This window comes from Leopardus geoffroyi, chromosome A2, assembly GCF_018350155.1.
Source record: "Leopardus geoffroyi isolate Oge1 chromosome A2, O.geoffroyi_Oge1_pat1.0, whole genome shotgun sequence".
NCBI lineage: Eukaryota > Metazoa > Chordata > Mammalia > Carnivora > Felidae > Leopardus > Leopardus geoffroyi.
In genome coordinates this window covers 9,811,230-9,819,089 of record NC_059331.1, presented here as the reverse complement: position 1 = coordinate 9,819,089, position 7,860 = coordinate 9,811,230, and the positions used below count along the sequence as shown (strand labels likewise).

Here is a 7,860-nt window from a genome sequence, read left to right as displayed (position 1 = left end):
GGTCCCCTGCCTGGGCCTGCTGCTGGGTCCCCACTCCCCAGCGTTACCCTTACTTCCCAGGAGTTGGGTGGTGAACAATCTGACCCCCCCACCCCCAATTATATGACTTGCGAAACGTTGGGAGTGGGGGGAGAAAAACGGCCCCCAAAGCAATGCCCACACAGGTCTGTGTGTGTGTGTCCACAGACACACAGCCAGAGGAGGGTCCTCTGGCTCCAGAACCCCTCGCGCCATGGCACCATAGGGGTGGCCGTGGTGGCGATCTGGCGCCATCGGCCCCTGTCCCATCTTGGAGAGGGTGAAGTGGCAGTTAGGCATGCCCAAGGAGGCTGTCTTGGCGGTAGAGGGCACCCCGCCCCTCCTTTGGTTAGTTTTGTTCCTGGCCCCCCACCTGGGCACAAGGCCAGGCCCCAAGGCAGGGCCCCGTCCTGGGGAACAATGCCTCCGTGTTTCTCCCGATGGAGGGGAGGCCGGTGGAGGATGTGGTGGGACAGACGCAGGCAGGGAAGGAGGGAGGGATCCAGGGAGGGACTCTATCCCAGGGAGACTCCAGTAGCTGGGGAGTTTCCCAGAGCCCCTGGGTGGGTGGGGGATGGGGATGCTGGGAAGCCAGAGCCGGGAGGCAACCTTGATCCAGGGACCACCTGGACTGGGGTCGGAGGCTTCCATGGCAGCAGGAGAGGGTTGGATGGGATAAAAGGAGGGACTTCCTGGGGCTGGAGAAGGCACTGAGGGACTGGAGGAAGTGGGGATTGGTGTTTGGCAGGAGCCCAGACGCCCAGGCCCGTGCCTCCCAAGGAAGGGTACATACACAGCAGAAGTATGTCCTCCGTCTGGCGCCATTTCTCCCCCCCCCCCCTTCCCCATCTCCCCTGCCCCTGCCCACGGCCTCCAGCGTTTCTCTTCCTGCGCAGGGGCAGGACTTTGCCAAGAGGGGTTTGGGGGTGCGAGGGGCATTAGGACCCCTGCTTCTGTCCTTCCTCCCGCAGGGAGAGCCTAAGCTTAAAATCTGGGGCTGCTTCTCGAGTCCAGGACCCGGAGGGGGGGAAGCTGGGCTGGGTTTGGGGGCCCAGGTGGAGTCGGGACAAGGAGGGAGAAAGTTGGGGCTGAGTTGGGGGACCAGAGAGAGAAAGTGGGGGCGGACCGGCTCCGGGGGCACATGACGGCGGCGCCCGCCCCGCCCCGCGCCCGCCCCCTGTCCGGCCCGGGGGGGAGGAGACGGGAAGGTTTTAAAAGCGATTCGGCCCCGCGGCGGGCCGGCCAGTGAGTGGGATGGAGCCGGGCCCGCGACCGACCCCGGCCCGTCTCGGGTCCGCCGCCCGCCCGCGTCTCTGCCGCCGGGCCCGGGGCGGCGGCCGGAGCCCTGAGTGCCGGCTCCCCTCCCCCGCGGGTGAGTCGGGGAGGGAACCGGGAGGGAAGGCGGCGGCGCCGCGGCGACGGCGGCAACTTTTCTGCGCCGGACTCGTGGGCGGAGTGGGGGGGTGCGCCCGGCGGGTCCCCAGCGCTTGGAGAGGGGGAGGGCGCCGCCCCGCCGCCGGTGGCTCTGTGTGTGTGTGGGGGGGGGTGCAGCGGGGATCGTGCATCTGGCGGCGGCGGTGGCGGCAGAGTCCCGGGGCGCCCCCTACGGAGCGGGGGAAGGGCAGCCCAACATTTACCCCCTCCCCAGGAGACCCCTGGCCAGTCCCCCCACCGGAGACCCTTGAGAGCGTGGTGGGGAGGGCGGGTCCCATAGTCACGGGGGCAGGTCCAGGTGGGCCGGGAGTCAGCGGCAGGGTGGGAAGGGGGAGGGCATATGCCCGGGCTGGGGTGGGGAGGGATGGATACACACGGGTACCTGGGATCCTAGGGTGCCTCTCAGGGCTTTGGTGGGGATGGGGCTGGAGGAGTGGGTGGGTGGGGGTCTCCCAGAGTTCCGAGGATGGCGGGTGACACGGTGGTTCAAGTTCTTGACATGTCGGCCAACGAGTGGAGGGAAGGCCTTCCATTGAGCAGATGGGCTTGGGGGCCCCAAGGTGTAGCCCCAGCTTGGTGGAGATTGGGGCACCCCTCCCCTCCCTCTTGGCTCCTCCGGGCCCAGGAGAGAGGAGCTCATTCAAGGTTGCTTAGGAAGGGGGCCAGGTGTGGGAGATTCGTGGAGGGATGACTCCCCAGTCCCGTGCCCCGCGAGCGGCCCGCAGTCCTCATGCCCTTGGGCTGCAGGCCCCTGACTAAAACCTGAACCTTGTATTCTAGCCCCACACTGACCTCTGACCCCAGCACTGGACTTGACTGCCACCAGAGCCCCCAGCCCTACACTGACTTGCCTATTCAGCCCAGCCAGGCCCAGCCAGACCCAGTGGCCTCCCGAATGCCTTGAAGGTGCAGTTGGCTCTCTTGTCACCTGCCCCGTTCCTGCCCCAGTCCTAACCAGCTGCTTGCTCATGATGACGGGTGCCGTGTGAGGTTAAAGCTGGGGGGCGGTGTGGGACCCCTGGCATGAAGGCTGTCCTCTGGCAGCTCTTCCCATGCCCGCCAGAGCTGGAGGGCAGTACCGGACAGGTGCCGGGGCTTAGAGGCGAGGTGATGTGGGACACACCCTGTCCGCTCGCCCACGCACCCTGCCCGGGCCGGCCCCTGCGCATGTGTTCACACGCCGCAGTCCCGGGAAGGCACGTCCTGGGAAGGCACGGGCCCCGGGGCCTAGTGCCAGCTCCGTCCTAGCTCCCAGAAGGGCACCCGCTGCCCTCTGCCTTTGCAGGATGTCCTCTGGGAGCTCCTTCGAGACCCCAACTGGCAGGCCTCGTCTGTGGGCCCAGAGGGGGCCCTAAAATAGCTGCCGGCCTAGCCCAGGGCTGGCACGCGGAGCACATGCGTGACAGGGCGTGTCCAGGGGGGTCGGGCCTGTCTGTGCTAGCCCGGCCTCCAAGTCTCTGCAGACCCTTGCTCACTGGAGAGAAATCTCGGAGGCGGATGCTCCAGGGGTCCTCCCAGGGCCCCCGTACCAACCTCTGCCTGTTGTAAGTGGAGGCCAGATGTTCTGCGCTGGCCGCAGCTGCTGAGCAGCCCCTGTCGCTACTGCAGTCCCAGGGTAACTGGCATCATGGTCCGGGTGGGTGTAAGTGGGGTGACCTGCTTCCTATGGGCCCAGGTGGCACTTGGATATACCTTAAAGCATTTTTTCAGAGTGTGCCCTTCACCTTGGGAAGCTGAGCGGAGGGGCTCTGTTTTCGGTGAAGAATACTGCTGGGAACCCTGGGTGGTCGCAAAAAGACACCTTCCTGCCCCTCGCTGGGCTGTCTGGCCAGCCCTTTTCCACTCTGGACACGCTTTCTGCCAGGAGCAGACCTGGCTTTCCTTTAGATTTGCTGCATGACCTTGGGCCCGGCCCTGAATTCCTCTGGGCCTCGGTTTCTCCGTCTGTAAATGGGGAGCACCAGAAAACAAGCGGAAGAGAGTGCATTTCCCCTCCTTGTCGCGGGCGCTCGCCTTCAGATCCCTTTTGGGGCACCCTGGCCACCTTCCCTCCTGCCGTCAGGTGTCCTGGGTGGACAAGGAGATGTGTTGGAAAAGGCTGGTCACCTGGAGAGGTCGTACACGGAGGGCAGCGGGCGTAGGCGTGTGGGAATCCTTGGGCAGAGAAGGACGCCGCCATGCTGGGCACGGCTGAGTCATGCTCCAGCAGCGCCTTGCCCCAGGGTGCTGGAGCTGGCGCCACCCTGGGTGTGGTCACTGAGCTGTGGCCCTGGGCAGAGCAGGCCTGGGTGGTCTGGGATGGGGGGCCTGGGTGGTGAGCGGCCAGGAAGCTGACTTCTGAGACTTGAAGACCTTTGGCCTTTCCCTGGCCTGGGTCTGGCATCACCATCCAGGACTGTGGTCACCCACGCCCTTAGAATGCCTTGAGGATCCTGAGGACCCCTCAGCCTTGGGCCTGGGAGTTTTGGGGGTGCTGAGGAAGGAGGACAAGGCCCAGAAGCCCGTGATTCGCCTCGAGGCTGGCGGCCCCCCTGCAAAAGGCAGGCCAGGGCTACGATGGGGACGTATAGGGACAAGGCAAGAGGTGAACATGGCAATAGGGTGTGCCCCTCAGTTAAGGGCTCTCGGTGTGGATGTTGGGGGGGCCCCCTGGGAATTCCGTGACTGATCCTAGGGGGATTGAAGTTTAAGGCAGGGGTTGGAGTGTGGTGTGGTGTGGCTGGGCACAGTGGGGGCTGGGATGTGACTTGCACGGTTCCCCTATTTATAACAAGTGATTCAGTCCTCACTTACTCACCCCTTCCTGGGCCTGCCCCCTCCCCCCGGCCCTGGGTGGGCAGTGGGGGCCCACCCACTTGCCACTGTCCTGCCTGCCTCCACCCAGGTGCCAGCCTCTGAGCGTCGCCCATCGGGATGGTTGTTACGGTTGCTGTGTTGGGATCAGGGTAATGGATGGGGGGCTGGTGGGCAGGCGGCACTTGGCCGAGCAGCCCAGGTTGGCGGCTGGCTCTGGGCCCGGCCCAGGGAGCCTCTGCGGAGAGTCTAGGCCCATTAGGCAAAGCGTTAGTGACAGGCTGGGAGGGCGGGCGGTGGCGGGCAGGGCGGGGCCTGCAGCCCTTGGTATTTTCCGATCCCAGCTGCTCCGAGAGGGTGGAAAGTATTTGGGGACCAGGCTTGGGGGCGGTGGTGGTGGCGCCCCCGGCGGAAGCTGCCCCTGATTCATTCTTGGAGCATGGGGTTGGGGGGTGGTGACAGTAAGCCTGCCTGCTTGTGTCTCGTGCCTCCACGCCCTGGACTCAGGCATACATACATACATCCGTGTGGCTTGGGGCCTGCTCTGCTCCTCCGGCCCAGGGGCCCATCTTCCCCCCACGCCTCCAGCTGCCAAGGACTTGGCCCTCCCTGGACACCCATCTCCCATGAGCCTGAGAGGCACACCTTTGGTAACAGGGGTCCTGGCTCCTGGGCACCTGCACGGCAGCGCCCCATCCATGAGAGACCCAGGCCTTTTGTGCCTTTGGGGATGGGGAGTGGCCTTGGCCCCGGCCTGGGGCTCTGTGCAGGGGAAACCCCACAGGAAACGGGCCTGGCCAAATGGCCGCCCTTCCCGTTCTCGTCCCTGGGACACGAATGTGCTGTCTCACTTCCGGAGGCGGCCCAGGGAGGCTGGCCGCCCTGCAGGGCCTTGTCTGCTCCCGGTTGGTGCCCCCAAACCCTGAGGGGACAGGGCTGGGGCCTGATGGGAAAGCCGGTGGCCACTGTGTGTGTGTGTGTGTGTGTGTGTGTGTGTGTGTGTGTCTGTGCGTGTGCCCGCCCGCCCGCGCGTGCCTGTATGTATGGGAGGGGTCGGGGAACGGAGCAGGACATCTCTTAACACCTGTCTCCCAGTGACGGGCGCCACCATATGTGGGTGCCAGGGTCCCACCAGTGTTTGGAATCTTCACTGCCACCGTCTTTTCTGTTTCTGCCTGATGATGACAGCATGGCCCCATTCTAATTACATGTACCACTTGTGAGATCCTTACCACGGCATTATCTCTGCTTTGTGGATGGGGAAAGGGAGGCCCAGAGGGGTTGAGTGGCTTTCTAGGAGTCACCCAGCTAGGACGCTACAGAACCAGGGTTCAGAGCTGCCCAAACTGGCTCCAGAGTTGGGGTCTCCTGGCCAGAGGGCTCTTATCCTTAAGAAGAGCTCCGTTTACGACACACAGGCTGGCTTCATGGGCTTGTGATCGTGCAGTTCACGGGGTCTCCCCTGCTCGGAAGGACCTGAGCTTGGGTTAATGCTCGTCTGTCAGCGTCTTGAAATTCGCAAGTTGTGAAGAAGGGACCCCGCAATTTCATTTTGCACTGAGCACTGACAATCGTGTAAGGCAGTCCTGGTGCTGGGTGCTTGTGAATGACATACGCTCTTGGTGAAACCTCCCTGTGCTGTGCGGTTGAGGCCCGGGCTGTTTTACAGATGGGGAAACTGAGGCTTGGAGGGCATTTGGGAAACTGCAGAGTGGAGATTTGCACCTTGGGCCTGCGTCCGGTGCTCTGGGGATGTGTGTGCCCACGGGAAGAGCTGGGTACCCGCTGTCGGCATCCGCTCTGATGGGGTGCAGGCTAAGGCTTGGCCACTGAGGAGACGGGGCCACGGGAGGGGGGAGAGGCCCTGGTGGTTTCCTCCTGCCCTTCAGGCTTCTAGGAAGTGGCGCCAGCTGGGGTGAGATCACTTCCTCACCCGCCTGCCCGCCACCCCATCGACTTCCTCTCCTCATGGCCCTGTTTAGCCTGCCCGGGGCTTACGGGGAGGGGGGGGGGAGCGGGACAAGGTGGGGAACCTGGCTCTGGAAGTCCCTGCAGCCCTCTTAGCTCAGAGGGATCCTTGGAGCATCTCTACCTCTCCGGGCCTGGGCCTGAGCGTGTGGCTGCGGTGGGGGCCTCCAGCCTGGTGGTCCAGCATTGCCTTCAGCCACCACCGTGTGTGGGGAGAGGGCTTCCCTACCAGGCCTCAGCGGGGACGTGGAGCACAGATGTCTTCAAATCTCATTTACCTCCTTTGCTCTCTCTCCCCCCCCACCCTCAGGTGCCAACCTCCGGTCCCACCCGGTGCCCTCCAACCCCTGTGCCATGGCCGGCTGGGGTTCCTGGGGATGGGATTTGCTGCCTGTCACAAATCACATTGCCAGGGATTTCCAACCGACCCTGAGCCCTGCCTCTGGGGCTGCCGCCACCGCCTTCGCTGCTGAGGACGCTGCCCGGGGATAGGGCCGGGGATGGGAGGCCGAGAGGCCCCCCTCCCCCTGCTGCCTGCGTCTGGCCTGGGGAGCAGGGCTTAGCTGCTTGTGAGCAGAGTCCACACCAAGTCGTGTTCACAGTGGCTAAGTTCCGCCCCCCGGGACCCCGCCTCCTCTGGCCCTGCTGCCTGCCTGTCCCACTGTCCGGGCCTCCCTGGGCTCTGCCTCCCGTGCCTACTGAGCTGAAACACAGTTGATTTGTGCAGACTGGCTCAGTTCAGCAGGAACAGGAGTCGAGCCCCCTCGAAGCCTGTGCAGCCTGCCTTCCTTGGGTGGGCTGATTCCTAGGGGAAAAGCTGAGGACCCAGACCCAGACCTGTGTTGGGCGGAGGGACTTGGGGGAGGGGCAATATAGCCTGGAATGGGGTGGGTGGACCCAGCTGTCTGCCGTAGGCGCCCTCCCCCAACTCTGTACTTGGGGGTCCTGCCCCCTGCACGGTCCTACTTCCGGGTGAGGCTGGGCAGAACTCCTAGGGAGAATGGGCAGGTGGGTGAGTGGCCCTCCCACTAGAAAGGGAAGCCGTCTGGGTCCCTATCCCCTCCCAGTAACCCTCCCAGCCTGGAGCCTTGGCCTTTTCTCTCCCAGGACTGGTGGGACGTGGGCCAGGCCTGTACCTTCCCAGCAGCCAGTTACTCAAGAGGAAGCTGCCCTGGGCCCCCAGACCGTTAAATGCCAACTCCGGCTTCCGGAACCAGGCTGGCCTGACCTGAGTGTGCCTGGCCTCTTCTCCCTGAACCCTGCAGCGTCCTAACTTTGGGGGTGTGGGGAGAGCTGTGACACTCTCTGGGCACGTGGAGCAGGGAGCAAGGTCCCTTGTGGGCCCAGAAAGGACACAGATGGGCCTGTTGAGTCCACCGGTGGCCCTGCAGTGCACCTGCTACTATAAGACCTGAGACTGTCCAGTGTCAGATGGGATGGACTCTGCGACCAGGCAGAGAGAAGCCCCCTAGGCTGTCAGGGCTGGCCCAGGGTACCCTTTCACCCAGGGATAGGGGCATACTTCAGCTCGGGGCAGGGTCTGTGCTGTGTGTTGCTGCTGTCCAATTAAATAAAACCTGCCTCCTACCTCATTCCTGAAGGTCTGGTAGTTTGTGATTTACTCCCGTCCTCCTGTCGCTGGAGTTT

At 64.1% G+C, this 7,860-nt stretch overlaps 1 long non-coding RNA gene across 1 annotated transcript; it reads left to right on the top strand.

The window, feature by feature from the left end:
• The first annotated feature begins 948 nt into the window (after positions 1-948).
• On the top strand, positions 949-7,805 carry LOC123605381. Its single transcript, XR_006715743.1, has 2 exons — positions 949-2,358; positions 6,524-7,805. It is a non-coding gene; the product is annotated as an uncharacterized LOC123605381 (long non-coding RNA).
• Positions 7,806-7,860: the final 55 nt, after the last annotated feature.